This window comes from Momordica charantia (genome assembly GCF_013281855.1).
Source record: "Momordica charantia cultivar OHB3-1 chromosome 11 unlocalized genomic scaffold, Mcharantia_2.0 BLBB01000011.1, whole genome shotgun sequence".
Lineage (NCBI taxonomy): Eukaryota > Viridiplantae > Streptophyta > Magnoliopsida > Cucurbitales > Cucurbitaceae > Momordica > Momordica charantia.
The window spans coordinates 18,143,953-18,164,709 of record NW_028275159.1 but is presented as its reverse complement, the minus strand read 5'-3'; the positions used below and the strand labels follow the sequence as shown (position 1 = coordinate 18,164,709).

The window sequence follows — 20,757 nt, the reverse complement described above, 5'->3', positions numbered from 1 at the left end:
TCTTTCTTCTTTCTTTCTTTAATTTTTTGTTTTTTTTATAGGGATGAATTACAAGATTAAGAAGATTCATAATTATATAATACTAAGTTGAAAAGGGTTAAAAGCAAAGCAAATGCGCACACCTCAAACTTAAAAGTCTGCATTGTCCTCAATGTTACTAAGGACAAGATAAGAAAAGTTCAGACACCGCCAAACTAGCATGGAAGAGAATATGAAGAAGTGAGAATATTTTCGCTAAGTTGGTTTGTAATGTATGGATGGAAAAAAAAATACTAGCATCTAAAAGGTTAGGAAGTCCAATAAAGTAATACTAAAGTAAGGTCTGGACCTTGATATGTGAGTTATTGAAAATTATTCACGAAGTGTTCGTGGTTTATGATAGGTACTAAAAGAGCGACGTTAAGGCTTCACCACTAAAACATGAACTCGGGAGAAAGCAAGAATGTTTGCTACATGCAACTGATGTCCTAACATTTGGCAAAAAGGAAGAATTGTACAGGCATCTACATTACTGCTACTAAATAAAGTGAAGACCGCCACAAGATGCATGATACACAGATGAAGCATAATGATACATTTTCATTTCATTTTTTTGCTCGGGGGAGGGGTGGTAAACAACCTAATATGAAACTAACTAACTGAAATGAGAAAAAAAAAGAAAATGAAAGACAAAAAAGTAAAGACAACAAATTAAAAACTAGGGGTCATATTTAGCAAAAACAAAAGGAAAAGCATTTCATTTCCGCAGTCAAGTAGAACTTTCTTCTTCTTCTTTTGAAGAGTCGCCTGTGAGTGGATTTTCCTCTTTAGATCCTACTTCTTTATCTAAGACAGGCCTCATTGCAGCAGTGAAGGTGGGGGAACAGAGGTGGAAGCTTTGGAAATACGGCTGAGGGTAGATTGGAGCTCAACATCACGCTTTTTGTAGTAGGCAAAGAACGATTTGAGGGCTCTTGTTAGCAGCTCAAGCTACTTCTGCATCTTCATCCGATGAGCCATCATTTCATTGATGGCCCCTATTGGTATTCCTCCTCTACGTGCTTGCTCTATTAGCATTAGTGGCTTCAAAGTGGTGCATCAATTTTCATCTTCTCAGACAGCATGTCCTCATTCAAATCCACTACTGGGGTATTGCAGTGCAAGCAGAGCTTGGTGATCATACTAGGAAAAAATAGCTTCCCAAAATCTTTGCGCGCATACGAAGCGATCTCGCAAAGGATTACTAGCCTCACATCGATTTATCTTCCTTCCACGATGTAGGATATCAGCAGTACCCGTTCCTTGGTGATGGTCGTGTCCTGCCTTGTAGCGTCAGCCTGTTTTTCAAGAACTAGAGCCACACATTGGCTTCTGGTGTGAGAAATATCAGAGTAGGGAGCGACATTGCAAGAGGTAGTTGACCAAGAGGCACCCTCTATTCGAGCCACAAAGAGGGCGTTGTTGAGGTGTGCTTCAGACGGTCGCTTGACGTGGTCATTGAAGGAAGTCCTCGAAAGGGTTGGGAGGTTAAACATTTTGTTGATTTTGTAATGCCCCAAGTTTTCGAGTTGTTTTTATCCTAAGATGAAATTCAGTCTTTGGATTTTTCCTTGAGCTGGTAATTAAATTTTTGGATTTCTAAGTTGGAGTTCTAATTTTGGGGTAAATTATAATTTAAGTTTAATTTCATTAGATTAAGATAAATTTAGCTTTGAATTTTGGAAAAGGTTTTTTTTAATTAAATCTTATTTTAAGAATTTGGAAGTGTAATTTCTCTTTTGGATTTTATTATTGGGTTCCCAGCATAAGTTAACCTCCTAATTTATGTTCCAAAATACTTATGAAGTAGATTTTATTTTTAAAAAAGATTAATCCCTACTCTTTTTTAAAGGCTTAACCCATTCTTCGTTGTCTTGTTTTTGTTGGGTCCATATCTTTTTTATCAAAAAAACAAAAAAGAAATAATAATTAAAGAAAGGTTGTGAAAACAAAAAAAACAAAAAAAAACCCTAGGTTGTTCAGCAGCGGCCGACGACTTCTCAACGGCATGTGGCGACTCTCGAACGGCGGCCTTCTTTGCGTTTCGGCGACCCGTGAGACCAGAGACGGCGACCTCCGACGCCTTCCTCGCGAGCTCGACAACCAAACTTTGTTCGCACGACCCACGGTGGCCCGAGGTTAGCCACTAGCGGCAATTCCGCACCATATGTGGCAGTTCGGTGGAATTGTGGTACGGCGGTGTGTACCGACGTCTCGATTGTTGGGCAGCAACCCATGACCCGTAGCAGCCTATAGTTAGCATCCTGTGTCCTGTCTTTAACGACCAGCAACGTCGGCAGCTGATTCTGCGTGTTTTCCCTTTTACAAAACGCAGACAGCGGCATTTTTGTGATGTTCGGCACCTACCCATACCTGTTTGAAACTCGATCTACGTTACCCACCCTTGCTCGAGTTAGATATGAGTTACCCACACTGAAACAAAATCGTTTTTGTGGTAATGGACCCTTGGAACCCTCCTTATAAATTATTTTTATGACCGAAACTGTCTTCTTGACATGCTGTTTTTTAATTTGAATGCCTAGGTGTCGAATCAACCGAAAAATTAGGAACATTGGGAGTGGTTAAGTAGTTTCTTACTTAAGGGATTGTTTGTTGTGTGTTGCTATGAACGAAATGTTTGTTTGTGTGCCTATAAATATTGTTGCATGATTGCTGGTACTACTTTATACATATTGCTTGTGTTCTAATTACTATGAAACTTCTTAAAGTGTTGGATGCGTTTTCTGGATATATGTTGGCTACGTCTCTTTTATGAATTATATACGCTGTGGTGTGTAAAGCACGTTGAATGTTGAGAGAAATGTGTTCTTGTGATGTTGGATGACCATGTCTAGATGATAGTGGCATATGTTTCGTGTATAACGCATGTTGCATTCTTGTGAGATAAATTCTGCATGGGTCATGACTCAGAAGCATGTAGGACTGTGGTGAGAGTTTCAGGATATAATGAAGTGTGTGGATGAGTAACAGGGTCAGAGGGCTGGTACGTCACTAGTTGGGTATCGACTCTCTAGGTGCAAAGGTTAGGGATCGATACCCCAACTTGGTGGAGATGAGTGTGGAGGCTCCGGGTACAAATGTCGGGGGTCGACACGATGATTCTAATTGTTGAATTAGTATTGGGTCTTGATGTGGTGGCGGTCAAGGACCAATACATTGAATAGTCGTCGATACCTTGGGGATAAATGTTAAGGGTCGATACACAGTTCAAGGCCTTGGGGATAAATGGCAAGGTCGAACGCCAAGCTTCTGTAGATGAGTGTCGGACCTTGGAGATAAATGGCAAGGGTCGATACGATTCGAGGAGTTAGACTTGGAGGACTAACATAATGTGATAGGTTAGAAGTTGCTTAAAGGCCAAGGGCCAATACGTTGAGTAGTAGTTGAGGCCTTGGGGATAAATGTCAAGGTCCAACATCGAGTACCGTAGAGAAGTGTCTATGTCTTGGCTACGCAAGATTAGGGGTCAGAACGACTCGAAGGAGTAAGTCTTGGAGGAATCAAGAAAGAGAACTAGTGACCTAAGATGTGAGGATGAGTTTGACATATATGGTACATGTTTAGTTAAACTTACGAATAAACTGCTTCTTGTAATATGTTTATTTCATTTAAGGCTCGAGATTAATGATAAGCATCATGTGTTGATTCTTTGATAAGCATGACTCATTGTTTCCTTGATAAGTATGTTATTTATGCATGACGCTTCAGATAAGGGTTACTTACTGGGTGTCGTGGTTGTACTCATTCCTTTTTTTCCCCCTCCAGTTTTGCAGGTATCGAGCTAACTCTTTGAAGTTGGAATGGTGATGGCGAGGATGAGACTTGACTGGAGAGACCATTTAACACTACATTGTTAAGTTTCACTTTGAATAGGATAGTTATAGTTGTTTATTTGTAGCTCGAGTTTGTTATTAGATTAATACATTGGTTTGTTAAGTTCCTTATTTACGGAATGTTTTAGGATTGACAGTTCGTTATTATTGAGAACATTAATTTTGTTTAGCTACTTGAAACTGTGGTGATGTAATCTATTGAGGACATTTATCAGATAATACATTTGTTCAAGTTGAACTTGAGTTAGCTTTTGCTTCGCTGCTATTTGAGAAAGTAGATTCGTGTATTGGATGGTTTATGATTAATGCAGATTTCATTGAGAAGTTTTTAAGGTTAGATTGTTATTAAATTATCAACTGAGAAGAATTTGAGTTTCGTTAGAACTTTAGTATTGTTTGGTTTGTTTAGTGCAAGTTTTTTTGTAAGTGTTATTATTCAGAGTGGTACAGTGGAAGTGTGGTGAGAGTTGCATAGTTTGTATCTCTAGTGGTTTAAGTCTCTAGTACAAACGAGACTTTTTAGCTGACTTTTAGTAATGGTCCCCGTTGGGATATTAAAAATCCAGGGCCGTTACAATTCATGTGACGCTCGACTAGAGAGGAGGGATATATGAATCCGAATGAGAGGGATCTTGAGATCATTGAAGAATGGTCAAGAAAGGCTTAAAAGAATTGATAGTCGTTATCTATACCAACAAGGTGCACCTTCCTTTTCGGTGGTTCAATCAAAAGAACTTCAAAGTTAAGCGTGCTTGACCTAGAGCAATAACTTCAGAAGCATGCTCGTAAAACTGTCCCACTATGTTTAACATCTGGAACATAACACGTTCAACTCTAAACTAGTTTGCTTCAATATCGGGCTCTGCAATTGCTATGTTATAATCATAGAATGATGGTGCCACATACGCTCTTATTTCTTCCTCTACACACACATTCTACGGCTGTGGGTTCCATGATGGATCCATAATTGCCTATGCTCGATTTCTTCTTTCCTCGTGTCTTCTTTGGTGAAAAGTCCTTTCATTTCATCGTGAAGCAGATATTCTCAACCTTGGTACTAATCCATTCACCTACAAAAAAAATAAAATATCACAAATGCATTGAGGAAGCTTCTTTAAGTACTGTACTCTTAAACACAATTTCTAAGTATGAAAACATAGTCCTTGGCAACGATGCCAAAAATTTGTTGCGGGCTCATAAAATCACGTTAATCCCAAGTTCAGGTGTACACTATGTTGTTAATTTGTAGCATAAACAAGGTCGAAATCCATAGAGACTGAGTAAATACTAAGAAATATGCTTAATGAAACCAAACGGGCAAAAATAATATTATTAGCAAGCATTAACTACAGAACAGCGCAGGAATTAATAACTAAAGACAAATAATAGCAAAGATGGGTAAAATGTGATAATAAATGCTGGGACAAGGCATTCGAACGCAAAAAGGGATACGCTACCAGTAAATGGGGACAAGAGAAATTGCTTACTGCATTTCTCTCGTCATAGTGGACACTCTAGCAACAAATTCAGTTGAAGCTAAAATAGACTTGGCTCTCTTCCAATATAACCAAACACGATTTTCCATACCTTCTGTTGCTTTAATGGAACATTATAACATTTCATCAAGCTTGGTAAGGTGACCTTATTCCAAGCATTCACAAGTTACTAGAAAAGAGTAGACACATTTCATATACCCTTCCAAGTCATATAAGAGCAAGCAATCTGAAAATGGTGCCCAACAAATTCAAAGAGGTGAAAGATAAAGAACTCTATTTATCAACTTAAATTAGAACAACAGTGCTACTGTTCACAGAGTATAGCAAGAAATCTTCCCTGAAATTGGGTTTAGTTCATGGGGATGGAGGAATACATAATGGGTAAAAGAAATGAATGATCCATTTTGGTGAAGAATGTTAAAACCCACGTAAGAAATGCCACCTGTGCTTGAAAACCAGTGGGCAAAGATGTCTCCTCCGTCAGCTTCAACTGCAAAAATGGAAGGTTCTCTCATTTATCATCATTTGGTTTCTTCGGTTGTGTCCCCCCTTGGGATCTCTCGTGGCGGCTAGGAACTCTTGAGCTTTTATATCACTCCTTGATTTTAGGACAACATGCAGTAATTGTATGAACATTGGGTAATTTTTGTGTGAAAATGAAAAGTTAGCTCTACTGTTACGTACTTGAAATATTGTGAGTGTTGTTCAAGTATACAGCTATATGTAGCAAGTAATAAAAATATCGTATCCACAAGGATTGAATAACTAAACGTTGCAATATTCACTCAAGATATAAGAAAATCAAATAAAAAATATCTTAAACTATCACTACCTTGTAGCTAAATAAAAGTGCATTTAAATAAGAGTAAAACAAAATTAAAATCACTCAATCCTTCAACACAATGCACAAGAACAGAGAAAAGAGAAGACTAAAACTTAAATGTAAAAATAGGGGGTTGTATCCCTGTTACTGATGTTACTAACTAATGCTCGAGCAACAAAACTGCCAACATAATTGACCAAACAAACATGACATCTTCCCAAGTTATCCAGATGTAACGCTACTTCAAAACAATGTTTAGACTAACGACCATTTAGCTTAGTTTTTAGCGATATTAGGTGAGTCTCTTATTCCTAAGTATCCATACTTTATACTCGAATGTAGACCTAATACAAGTTAAAGTGACTCTCTCTCTATTACAATCTCTAAAAAGATAATTAAGATTTCATTGAACATGGTTATCAAATACATTATTGAAATTATAAAATACAATCAAGCATTAACTAAGTAGAGCAACTTTACACACAAGAAAAATTAGTCAGTAATGGTCCACAACCCCCTTAAGAATTTTAGCTACGCAATGCCATAACAATGAAAGAAGAGAGAAAATACAAAGCCCATTTACTAAGGAATATAGAAAAAGAAAGAAGACCAAAAAAAAAAAAAAAAAAGTAGAAACTCCACTACATTCTTCTTCTGGTCTTCCTCCAAGATGCCAAGACCTCTCTCTCTCTTGTCTTTTCTTACTTAGGGATTGGTGAAAAATAAATGGAGACAGCCTTTAATGCAAGCTTTTATATCCCTTTAGGGGAAAAAATGGATAAAGCGCTGCCAACTAAAATTTCAGGCGATTTTCCATTTTATTGCTGTAATTTTAGGGTAAATCAGATGTCACTTTCAGCTCTTTTTCTTTTCAACTCTTGCTCCAATGCTTCGGCATCAACCTTGATGCCACAAAAACATTCAAATTTAGAAAACTTTCATAATATTTGTCAACATAAAGCACAAGTGAGGGTTTCCTTTACATAAACATGAAACAAGCCTAAAATACTCGATAGTAAAGTTGGCATGTTCTAGCCTACCTAAGGCATTTTTCCTCTAAAATATGGAGAGTTATCATCTGCCCAAAAATGCCTCCAGCATCGGGCGCTTCTTCTCCTTAGCTACTATTTTTATTGTATTTACCGATTCTGCACCAACAGCCCAAAAATTGTATAAATAAACTAGAATTTATTAACATTTAACAAGACAATGACTTCATATATGATTTTCTATTTCTCATTTAATTAATTTCTCATTTTGGTGTGCTTTTATAACTAGGGCCCTCCTACTGGCACTAAAATTAACCCAGTATTGAGCCAAAATAACTCTCTTTTAAAGAGTTATCAATGATCACAAACTCAACCTCAGTGACTTAGGTGTCACCCTCCCCGAGCATGATGGGAAGCTTGATGTAGCCTTCCGAAGTAACACTCTCTCCTATGAAGTCGTCCAAAGGTGTCGGGCTTTTTCAATTGAGCTCTACCCCATCCGAGTGATGTGTAGGTTGATAGGGAAAGAATATTGGCTTAGGCTACACCTCGATCAAGACATGTCGAACTGTGACGTGGTTGATATGAGGAGCTATGACAACTCGTCATTATGGGGTTGATAACAACCTGGAGGTCGGCATCCAAGAATGTAATGAGGCGGGTTTCTGGCTTAGCTTATAGGGAACATATTTCTTGTCGAGCTTCATAAGAAAGCTCCTTTCACTTATGGCCAGATTAGCCACAACTTGGTCCTCAAAAGATGGTGTAGATCAATGAAGGTCGTTCATCTCGCTTTAAAGGGGTCCTCGACCTCTCCCTTTTCTCTAAATATAGTGTTGATCAATGGAGGTCATTCATCTTGTTTTAGAGGGGTCCTCGACCACTCCCGTTTTCCTTCTCTTTTTCTTTAAGAACCACTCGAGCTGCTACCTCGCTTTTTTTTCCGACATATTTCTTGAAGTGACCTTTTGAATAAGGTTTGCAATCTACTCTTTCAAGTCGTAGCAATCTGAGGTATTGTGATTATGGTCTCTCAGTGGAAGGGTAGTAAGTTTACCTATCATGCATGTCTGGATCCTTATGTAGGTATTGTATCCTCTAGTAGGTCAAGCTTATAGGCTTTGGTGTTTGCCAAGATCTCTGCCATTGGGACTTTGAGAGGTGTAAAATTATTGTATTTCTCTAATCGCTCTAACTTCTTCTCATTGCACAGATCATTGTCAGGTCAGTGAGAAGAGTTAGACCTATTGTCCCTTTTATCCTTATCTTTGTCCTTCAACATCTAGGCAAGTTGCGCCTATAGGACTTATCGTCCTTCGATTGGATGATGTCTTAACCTAAATAAACTTTATAGCTCATTCAAGCAGCCCTTAAGAATGGGCTCTGACTTCTTACCTAGTGACTAGCTAGCTCAGCTTCTCATGAGTTACCAAATTAATGAACGCTTTTTGGGTGAAGGCATCGGTGCAGTTCTTCACCTTGATGTGCTCGTCAAGGAACATTTTGATGTATTCATGTAGGTATTCCTTGTGCTTCTGCTAATATAAAGCATGTATGTGTCAGAGTGCTTGGCCTCTCGATGAGTTGCAAACTGAGCTAAGAAGGCTTTGTGCCATTACTTCCAGATCGAGTAAGGCATGAGTAGCCTGTACCATTTTTAGTAGAGACTAGTAAGGTGATGGAGAACGCCCTACACTTTATTGCATCTGCGTATGCGTGGAAGTCTATGAAATGGACTCGAAGGTCTCTACATGATCTACGATGGAGCATTGTACTTATCGAAGGTTGGCAAGCGGCTCCTGTATGAGATCAGCAGGTCGATAATGGCCTGAACGAACAGGCACGTCGTCGGGCTTGTCTTTGGCCTTCTTTATGTCAACTTTGATCTTTCTAACCAACTCTTTCCTTAAGTTGACAAATTGCATTTGTAAGCTTAGATTGCCTACAGATTCCTTCGAATGTTGCTTCTCGAGCTTATTCTACTTCTAAGCTCGGTTATGATTATAGTATCTTGTAAATCTTCATCTTCTCTCTAAGAAGGTTGGATAGAGAGCATCGAACGTAAATTCCTTTAGGGTTAGGGTCTTTTGTTTCCACTGAGAACCATCTTCTCTTCATGTTAGTGGGTGCCTTTCTTGGTTAGGTGGTCGTCCACCTTCTATTTGCCATTCCTAGAACATGAGGGATCTTCGATTCAGGTAGCTTAGGGAGTGGTACCCCGGCATCCAGTAGGGCTGACGTCCTAGAATCTATGCCCACCTATATCCAGGCAATCTAAGATTGTAGGTTGATGGACGAGACCTCTTCTACGGGGGTAGAACGGGTATGTCTGATTTTAGTTCGGGTTCTCAGCTTAATGGGTTTTGGAGGTCTCGGAGCCTCCTTTTAAACTCTACCATTGGGCGGCAAATTTGGTTCTTTAATGTTGTGGTTTCTAGAACATTGAGAATCGTCAACCTTTGTTAAAGCACATGAGCTTTATACAATGTCGAGCTTCACACAAACGATGCCAAATATTAAAGCAGGATTCTGCCGAGCTATCGTGATTAGCCATGTGGCAACTAGATGAGCTGACAAGGTGCGAGCTCATGCATGATAGAACCAGCAAGGAGAAAGAACACTTTGAAGCTCAAGTCAATAAGACACGAGCTCAAGTAGGTCGTTCTCATAGCAGAATTGCATACCTGACTAAGTGGAATGATGTTCCTTTTACAAGCACTGGAGGAGTACAAGGTTAATAGAATATCTTCGATAGGCGGTTACGGGCTGTCAGACCTAAGGTCAACTGTTGGGCATATTGTCGTTGTTCTCAGGTTGGTTGCAGAGGACTTAGGTATTCCCTCGAGTTGATTTGATCTTTACCTGGTCCACGTGTAATATTGTATTTTTTCTCCAACAAACTATTTATTATATTTGAGGTGTATTGATCTAAGTTTTAATATAGATATCAGAAATGAGTTGTCTTCCTGACATAAATATTTTACTAAGTAACGTAATTGATTATCCATAACTTTATTTAAATAAATAAAATTATGAATAGTACTATATTCTTTAATGGTTTACTATTTTTCTTAAAGAATATAATTTGTATTCTTCTGCAAGTTTGTTTGCTGTAATAATTAGTTTTGTAAGATAAAGTTTATATTCAATATATTAAATATGTTAACAATAATAACTACATGATTAAATGAGCATGACGAATTATAATTAGTGCATAATTAAAACAAAACTAGTGCATAATTAAAGTATTTTGTTCCAAACTAAGTAAGAGAAATAATTAGTGCATAATTAAAGTAAAGAAAATGCTTGGAAAAATAAGAGAAATAATTTTGATTGAATTAGTTTAAATAATAACAACGTACAATGAGTTCTAGTTTAACCTTCTTCTCTTCCGAGCTTGAAGGGAGTTCCTTCTTCTCTTTCGAGCTTGAAGGGAGTTTAAACTCACTAAAGACTGTTAAAGGAAATGAATAGATGAAGAACAAAAGAAAGAACTTGAATTAAAACAAGACCAACACTAGAGTTTTTGAAAATACAAGAGTATAACTGATAAGACTTGATTAAAGGCTAAAAATAGTAGTTTTACATGCTTAGTTGGGAGTTAATTTTGATGAAAAATGTATGTTCAAGCATATAATTTAGGGAAAATGTGCATAATTTGTTATTAAGGACTTTGGAATTCAGTTATAGGTAAATGAAGGCTAATTTGTGTAAATATGCTTATTTTGTAAGAAAAAGTGAAGATTTATGATCACAATGCGTCAGACACATCGCAGGACTAGAAATTCTAGTTTACTAGAGGAATGAGCCAACCAAGTTACGTTGAAATTCCAGCTTCAAATGTTTCAGCCACATTCGATGCCTAGATTGTCAAAACGGGAATAACAACTTCTGACCAAGTAATTGGTCCAAGATTTGTCATTAGTTCCTAAAATCTCTACAACCTCATTTGGTTCCAACCTCCCATGCATTTCTCAACATCTTGTTACCTCCATGGCCTATAAAAGGAGCTTCCAAGCATCACTTCAAGACATCTCATTTTCCATGCTTTTGTTTTCCTTTCTACTTTAGTTTTGTAGTTTTTATTTAAGTTTTGTTTTCAATTATTTTTCTAGAATTACTCTTGTTTATTTTATTGCTATTCAATTGGTTCCATTTTGTACTTTCTTTCCAATTCTAATTAAAATACTTTCTTTTGTTATCTTCTCTTGTGTTTTAATTTCTTTCGATTTAATGAGTAGGTAAATTGTTTCTTCAACCCTCCTACGATTTTAGTTCATCTATTTAAATTACATCTATCAGTGAGCACGGCGTATTATGCTCTCTTTTGCTTATCTTGATTGATCTAATTTATCCAGTTGATTTTCTTGTTGGCCACTTGTTTAAGTCACATTAGTTTGAATTTAATTCTGAAAAGGTTAGAGTCAAATGGATCTCATCAAGGTAAAACGGGAAGTTACTTAGAAATAAGAACTAAAACAAGATCCTAGACATAGGCTCTCTTACCCGTTAAACGTAAGTTGGAGCTTGATTTATTTAGGATTCTAGAGTTGCATAAACATATGTAAACACTAGCCTAAGCTTCTAAACAAACCAAAAGCGGTATGGAATAGGAGTTGAACCAGTTTGCATAAATTGAGTTTAATTACGAACACACTTGATAGGTGTAATTCATCTTTTAGAACTAAATCTTAGTAGGGGGTTGGTTTTTTTAATCTTTGTGTTTTTAAATTGTGTTTCCCAACAATTCTACCAATTTTTATTCCCAAACTCGATTGCTCATTCAAGCAGTTTACAAACTCAATTTTAAAAGAAAACTAGTCCCTGTGAAGACGAACTTGGAATATTTCCATATTATTACTTGTGACAGTGTGCATTTGCAGTTATCCTCTAGCTATTAAGCAGAGGCGCAACAATAACAAAAGAAAAAATAACTACAACGAATTCTAAACTGAAAATGGATGCTAAAGCTCTTCAAGAGACTAGGAATGAATGAGAATTGATGCTTGGGAGGCTCTCCTTATACATGGCTCCAAGTTGGTTGAACTCTCCACCAAAATAGGAGGAAAGAGATTGACATGATCCCAACAACTCGAGGACTTGGACTGGGCTGATTTTGTTCCAACTAAACACTAGTGAAATGACTCTCGTGTGCCCTCCATAAGTGAAACACACGTTTTGGATAATATGCAAAAAATGCACTAGGCGCATAGTTCCTGTAACATAGGAATTCTATGAGTTTTTGCCAAGTTTGACCACGTTTTACTCCATTTTTTTTTCCAAAACACCCTATATTGCAAATTACCTAGAAATATTCTCCTTAGATCATATTTTAAGAATATGTAAACACTTTTAATTAAATATGAAGGAAAAATGTTCATTTTTATGGTCAAACATGCCTCAACAGCCACGTTTCAACAGCAAAAAGTCAAACTCAACACATGGATTTGTATCCTTTAGTAGGTCGAGCTTATAGTCTTGGATGTTTTTCAAGATTTCAGCCATTGGGACATTGACCGGTGTAAACTTGTTGTATTTCTCTGGTCGCATTGACCTCTTCTTATTGCACTGATCATTGTCAGATTAGCAAAAAGAGTTGACTTATTGTCCCTTTTATCCTCATCTTTGTCCTTCAACATCTAGACAAACTGTGCCTATAAGACTTATTGTCCTTTGATTGGACGATGTTTTCAGCCTTGATGAACTTTCTAGCTCACTCAAGGCAGCCCTTAAGAGTGGGCTCCAACTTCTTACCTAGCAACTAGGTCAGCTTCTCATGAGTTTCCCAATTAACGAATGCTTTTCGAGCAAAGGCATCGGTGCAATTCTTCACCTAGACCTGCTCGGCAAAGAACCTCTTGATGTATTCACGCAGCGATTCCTTGTACTTTTGCTTGATTGAGAGCAAGTATGTGTCCAAGTACTTGGCCTGTCAGTGAGTTGCAAGCTAAGATAAGAAGGCTTTGTGTCATTGCTTCCAGGTTGAATAGAGTAAAGCGTGAGTAGCCTGTACCATTTTCTAGCAGAGCTAAGTAGGGTGATGGAGAACGCCCTACACTTTATTACATCTGCGTATGCATGTAAGTCCATGACATGGACTCGAAGGTCTCTACATGATCTACATGGTCAGTAGAGCCATCGTACTTATTGAAGGTTGACAAGCAGCTTTTCTATGAGATCAGTAGGTCAAGAATGACCTGAACGAACGGTGGCTTTAGGATCGTCGTTGGGCTTGTCTTTAGGCTTCTTTAGGTCGTCATTGATCTTACTGACCGACTCTTTCTTTAAGTCGATGAATTATATCTGTAAGCTCATATTGCTTACACATTCCTCGAGATGTTGCTTCTCGAGCTCATTCTACTTCTAAACTTGGCTACGGAAATCTTCATCTTCTTTCTAAGAAGGCTGGGTCAGAGAGCATCGAACGTAGATCCCTTTAAGGTGAGGGTCTGTTGTTTCCACTGAGTACTAGCTTCTCGACATGTTAGTGGGCTCTTTTCTTGTTTAGGTGGTCGTCCACCTTTTATTTGCCCTCCCTAGAATCACGAGGGATCTTCGATTCAGGTAGCTTTAGGAGTGGTACCCCGGCATCTAGTACGGCTTGCATCATAGAATCCACCCGCCCCTACATCTAGGCGATCTAAGTTTACTATTCGGCGGACAAGACCTCCTCTATGAGGATAGAACGGGTCTGTTTAGTTTCAGCTCCGGTTCTCAGCATAGTGGGTTTTGGAGGTCTAGGAGCCTCCTTTTGAACTCTACCATTGGGCAGCAAGTTTGGGTCTTCAACATTCTAGTTGCTAGAACTGTGGGCCCACGTGTCATGTTGTAGTTTTTCCTCCAACAAACCATTTGCGATATTGGAGGTCTACTCAAGTTTTAATATAGATATGAGAAATGAGTTGTCTTCCTAACATAAAAATTTTACTAAGGGCCCGTTTGATAACCATTTTAGTTTTTTATTTTTGGTTTTTCTTGTTTTTAGTTTTTGGTTTTTGGTTCTTTGTTTTTAAAAAACAAAAACCATATATGTTTGATAACCATTTTTTGTTTTTTGTTTTTTCGAAAACATGTTTGGTAACCAATTTTAGATTTTAAAAAGTTAGAAAATTGAAAATACATATTAGAGAGAGAAAATTTTATGTAGAGTAGAGCTTACAATGGTGTGGGTGCGACTGAGGATGCTCTCCCCCATTCTCGTGGTCGTGAAATTTTTTAGTCTCTGTCTCCACCTCGTTCTTGGGCTCGAGAGATGTTCTCGAGAAAAATTATCGGTTTTATAATTGTTTTTAATTATTTTTAGAATTTAAGTATAAAAAAAGTGTAATAAATATATATTAATTATCTAAAAAATGGAATCGGGGACGGAGTCGGGACATGCATTTCATATTATTGGGACCCGACCCTGCGGAAATTTTTGTCTTCCCGCGGATGTAGAGACATGAAAATACATGTTTAGAGAGATGTAAATAAACTTTTAGAATATTGATTTTCGAGAGATAAATAAAAAGATTTAGAAAAAAAATAGTGAAATAAAAGTGGAAAAAAATATGTTAAAAGGAAAAAAAAGAAATTATAAAGAAAGAGAAAAATTATAGTTGGAAACAAATTTAGATATAAAAACAAGATTCAAAATATAATTTTAGAGAATATAAATAAATACAAATATAAATAAAAGTTACAGTAGAAAATTGAACGAGAAAATAAAATATAATTTTTAGAGGAAAAAATAGATTACAAAGACAAAGAAAAATTATAAAAGATGAAATTTTAGAGAAAAAAAGTTAGGAAAATATTAAATTTTTAGAGAGAGAAATGAAACTGATCCATTAGAAAAAAAAATATAGACAAATAATAATAAATATTCAAAATATGAAAATTTTAGAGAGAAAAAAAAGTTTGTAGAGAGAAATTTATAAATAAAAAAATTTAGAGTGAGAAATAAATTTTTTAAAGATAAATACGAGAAAGAAAAAAAATTGATTATTAGAAGAAAAAAAATTAGATTTGAAAAACAAAAACCTCTTTTTGAAAACTAGTTTTTTTTTTTAATTTACATGGAATTTCAAAATGGTTTTTGAAAAACAAAAAAATAGAAAATTGAATTGGTTATCAAATAATCCTGTTTTTTAAAAACTAAAACAAAAAACCAAACACCAAATATCTCTACAACAAGTGGTTGCCAACTTCCCTTGAATTTCTCAAATCCTTGTTACTTCCATGGCCTATAAAAGGAGCCTCCAAGCATCACTTCTACACACCTCATTTCCATGCCTTTGCTTTCCCTTTCTAAATTCTTGTCAACTTTAGCTTTTAAGTTTTAATTTCAGCTTTAAGTTTTGTTCTTCCTTTATTGTTTTTACAATTTTTCCTTGCTTATTTTATTGCAACTCTAGTTATTCTAATTTATGTTCTTCTTTCCCGATTCAATGAAAATGAATTCTTTTGTTATCTTCTTTTGCTACTGCATTTATTTTAATTCCATGAGTAGCTAAATTAATGTTTCCAACCCTCTTACGAATGACTTAGTTCCCATCATTTTAATTACATCTATCAGATAGCACGGCGTTTACGCTCAAATTGCTTATCTTGATTGAGTTAATTAATCTAGTTGATTTTACTTGCTGGCCACTTGTTTTAATCACAACAATTGAGTTTAATTCTGAAAAGGTTAGAGTCAACGGAGTTCATCAAGATAAAATGGGAAGTTACTTAGACATAAGAACTTAAACAAGATCCTAGACATAGGCTCTCTTACCCATTAAACGTAAGTTGGAGTTTTAATTACTTAGGATTCTTCTAGTATTTTACAGACATGTTTTAAATACTGGCCTAATCTTTTAAACAAACCAAAAGCGGTATGGAATAGGAGTTGAACCAGTTTGCGATTAGAGAGTAAATTTAGTGTGAGATTCTGATAGGTGTAATTCATTTCTCTTCAAACTAGTCAGTAGTATGAGGGTTGGTTTCAAAATTCTATTTTATTAAATTATAAAACGTGCATTTCAACCAATCAATTATTTTTATTCCCAAACTCGATTGTTCATTCCAACAATTTGCAAAATCAATTTTAAAAGAAAACTAGTCCCTGTGGAGACGAACTTGAAATATTTCCAGATTATTACTTGTGACAGTGTGCACTTGCACTCGTCCCTCTTGCTATTAAGCAGAGGCGCAACATCTTCCTTTGAGGCAAGCCTGATTTTAAATTTGCGGGCTTGATAACTCTCCAAAAGAGAGTTATTTTGACAAAATACTAGGCTAATTTGAGCACCAATGAGAGGGTCATAGTCATCAAAACACACCAAAATGAGAAATTAAGTGAGATGTTGAAATCCTTGTTTTGTTAGATGTTGATAAATTATAGCTTATTTCCTCAATTTTTTGATTGTTTGTGTAGAATCTATAAGTACTAGAAAAAGAGCAGCTAAGCAAAAGAAAGTGCTAGGTCTCTCGGAAGCTAGAGCGCCTGATCTGAAGCAATGATGCTGGAGTCATTTCTGGGTAGAGCAGTAACTTATCATTTTCATGCGAAAATCACCTGATGTTCATAAAATTACTGCAGGTTGCGCTAAAATCAATGAGTGATTTAACAGCTCAAGAGGTCTCAGCCGCCACGAGAGATTCCAAGAGGAAACGCAACCCAAGAAACTGAATCACAGCAGAAGAGAGAACCTTCAATTTTTTTAGCTAAAGCTGACGTGGGAGACATTTGTGCCCACTAGTTTTCAAGCCCAGTTGGCGTCTATTGCATGGGTTTTACCATGTTTCACCAAAAGGGATTGTTCCTTTCTTTTACCCATGATGTATTTCTCCATCCGCATGGATTAAACCTCGTTTCTAGGGGGTTTCTTACTGTACTCTGTGAATAGAAGCACTGTAGTGCTAATTTAAGTTGATAAATAGAGTCATTCTTCTTCTTTCATCCCTTTGAATTTGTTAGCTGCCATGTTCATATTGCTTGCTCTTTCATGACGTGTTATAAAAGGGCCATTGACTTGGTGTGCAGAAGATCGCATTCTATACGAGATACGCGTTGAACTCTATTTATGGTAAGTCTATTATTTTCTAGTAGGTTGTGAATGATTAGGAATAAGGTGAAATTTGATGAACTGTTTTAATGCTCGATTGAGTATCTTAGAAGAGAGCCAAATCAGTTTTAGCTTCAACTGAATTTGTTGCTAGAGTGTCTATTTTTACCAAAGAACTGCAATAAGCAATTTCCCCTATTCCCATTTACAGCTAGAGTATCCCCTCTTGCGTTCACATCCCTTATCCCAAGATGGCTTATCACATTTTACCCATCTTTGCTGTTATGTGTTTAGTTATTGATTCCTACACTATTCTATAGTTAATCATTACAAATATTATTATTTTGGTCCGTTTCGTATTCTTAAGCATATTTCTTAGTATTTACTCAATTGTGGATTTCGATCTTGTTTATACTACAAATCAACAATATAGTGTACACTTGAACTTGGTTTAACGTGATTTTGTGAGCTCGCAACAAGCATTGATGGCATATCGAACTACAATGCAATCTTCGGCCGACCATTTCCTCTATGCTCTGCAAGTCATTCCCTCCACTATCCACCAAGTCTTGAAATATACGACCTCACGGTTACAGGTTGTCGGGCCTAAGGTCAGTTGCAGAGAAATTAGGTAATTCCTATAGTTGATTTGATCTTTAGCTCAATCTGCAAGGTAGATCGGTCTTCTCCGTTAAACTAACTTGACAGATTTGACCTGGTTTTGTTGAGTTGATCGATCCACATGTCATGTTGTATTTTTTCCTGTAATAAACTATTTGTGATATTGAAGGTCTACTGCTCACATAAATATTTTACTAAGTAATGTAATTGATTATCCATAACTTTATTTAAATAAATAAAATTATGAATAGTAGTACATTCTTTAACGGTTTAACGGTTTACTATTTTTCTTAAAGAATATAATCTGTATACTTCTGCAAGTTTGTTTCCTCTAATTATTAGCGTTGTAAAATAAATTTTATATTCAATATATTAAATATGCTAACAATTAACTACATAATTATATTATTTTTAAAAATGAGCACGACGAATTAAGAATAATGGTGAACATGAACTAAAAAAAGAATAATGTTTAACATATATTTTAATAATTATTATTAAATTTAAATTTATATATGCTGTTAGAATTTTCTTTTAAAAAAAATTGAACATTATTTTCCTTAGAATACCAAATTCTGATAGAGGGATGGGCAAAATTTAACACTGAAGTTGTTATACTATTTGAGATTTCATTTACATACTAATAAATAAATTATGTATTTTTTTAACAAAACAGGTTAGAATGGCAAATAAAGTCTCACATTGGTTACAAAAGTGAAGATTCATAGTATATAGAGATGATGAAAATTATTTTTATTGACACAAAAACTTTTACGTGAAACTAAAATTAAAAGTAAACCAATGAAGATTAATTAACAGATATAACTATACTGAGATATGCAAATTTATGTAATAACGTGGATGGTTAATTAACCACAACTTGTAGAAGGGAGAAATAGTAACATGGAATTTATATTCCCCAAAGTTTGAATCATAGCAAAAGATTCTTTTAGTCAAAATAGAGACCGACCAAAAGCAATGGAGGAAATAAAAAGTGGTGTTCCCCCAAAGTTTGAATAATTAACCCATAGCCCACATTTATGTTTCTTCCACAACTTCTTTCACTTAGCTTCCATTCTAGATTCTTCATTCTCCATTCTTGTTTTAACAAATTCCCCTTTTTCCTATCTTCTACTATAAAAACACAGCATCCACACATTTCTTCTCTTCAAATCAACCTTCACATTTCAATTCACTATCAAACACCTCTCTCTGCGCCATGGGAGGCAACAACAAGCAAAAGAAGTCTCACTCTTTCTCAATCTTCAACTTTTTCAAATCCAAAAGGGGGAGAGAAGGAGGCCATTACAACCATAGCAGCATTTGGGACGGGACGTCGAGCATGAGTAAGGTGTGGCCGAGCGACGAGGATAAAGCTCACCGTTGGGTTGCTGAGCCCGGTATTGACAGAAAGGCCAAAGATTACATCGATAGGATCTATCATAAACGTATTTTAGAAAACGAGCGCCAACCCTAAACTATTCATCCCGCTAGAACAACCTAGCCTGACATGTAATTTATTTGCTTGTACGTATGATTTAGAACAATCTAGCCTGACATGTCGTACATATGATCTTTATATCTTCGTTTGTTTGTTGTTGTGTTTCTATCATCTTTGTATTCTAATTCACTTTAATATTGTTATTTGATTAAATAACATGTTTATAACCTTATGATTTTTTTTTAATATTGAAATTCAATATTCTTTTGTAGCTACAAAAGCTTCAACTTTTGCTTCTAAGTTGCAAAACCAACTTAGAACCCCAAGTACTGAAGCAACTGTGTAATTTATTGGATCCATATTCTCTTTGTACTTAGGAGCTCTTTGAAAAATTTCAAAGTGAAAAACAGTATTTCAATAATATTTAATGCAATTCTAAAATACTTAGATACCTATCTAGTGTAGACACAATAAAGTTTGGAACCCTTTCAACTTTAAAACCATTTCTATTATATACAAAATAATTAAAACAAAATTCCACTTTGGCTTGGTGGAGCATGCGCCCAACCTCCTAAATGTCCCTACGCAACGTTTATATATACCAGTTACTTTTATATATATTAGTTAGATTAATGGTACGTGGGTTAACATTTTTAAAATATAATTTTTTACGGTCAAATTTCATATTTGAATGAATATACCTTTTATTAATGTTTAACTATTAAATATTTGACGTGCATTTAAAAGTAATGAAAGCGAGAAAATAATAAAAAATATCCTAGATACTTAAAGTTTTAAGTACATATATATGTCTAGTTTCATACCTTTTTCCAAATAACTTTTTCCATGTTAATAGTTACTAAAATTCGAATTAGTTTTCATTTTAAAATAGTAATATGCTGCATGATTGACATAAAAAAAAAAGCTGGAAATTAAAAGAAAAAAGTGAATTACACGGATCCTGGACTAACTATTAAATATAAGGATACGTAGGTAGTTATTGTACTAAACAAGTGAAGTAGGTAATTTATTTTAATTATTCCAGATATTTTGTGGAAGATCTTTATTTTAGAAAAATAAATGATATAAATTCTTTAGTTGTTTTTTTTAATGCTTATTATTATTATTTTTACAAATTTTTTTATTTTCATACCAGAGATATTGGGTTATATTTTAAAATTATAAAATATATTTCACTTATAACACTTTTAGGCAAGAATGTAATACTTTAAACCTAATTTTTAAATTTCTGTTAGATTTTTAGTTTCTGAAAAAAAAAATTCTACCTCTTATTTTTTAAATCTTTTTATGACTACTTATTTTCAAAAATTATTTTCTACTATATTTTAAAATTGTTAGTAATATTTAGTCAAAGAAAATAAAATATTAAATAAATTAGAAAAAAATAATGATACTATAAAATTTTAAGAAAATAAATAATATGTACGAAAATTTTCTAAAAACTGTTTGACACAGTGAAATTG

At 35.4% G+C, this 20,757-nt stretch overlaps 2 long non-coding RNA genes across 2 annotated transcripts; both read left to right on the top strand.

Annotated features, from left to right (window-relative positions):
• The first annotated feature begins 1,898 nt into the window (after window positions 1–1,898).
• Window positions 1,899–4,119, top strand: LOC148208245 (uncharacterized). The gene is made up of 2 exons (XR_015788970.1): window positions 1,899–2,473; window positions 3,805–4,119. It is a non-coding gene; the product is annotated as an uncharacterized LOC148208245 (long non-coding RNA).
• An 11,250-nt stretch (window positions 4,120–15,369) lies between these two features.
• On the top strand, window positions 15,370–17,105 carry LOC148208244 (uncharacterized). The gene is made up of 2 exons (XR_015788934.1): window positions 15,370–16,684; window positions 16,746–17,105. It is a non-coding gene; the product is annotated as an uncharacterized LOC148208244 (long non-coding RNA).
• The last annotated feature ends 3,652 nt before the right edge of the window (window positions 17,106–20,757 follow it).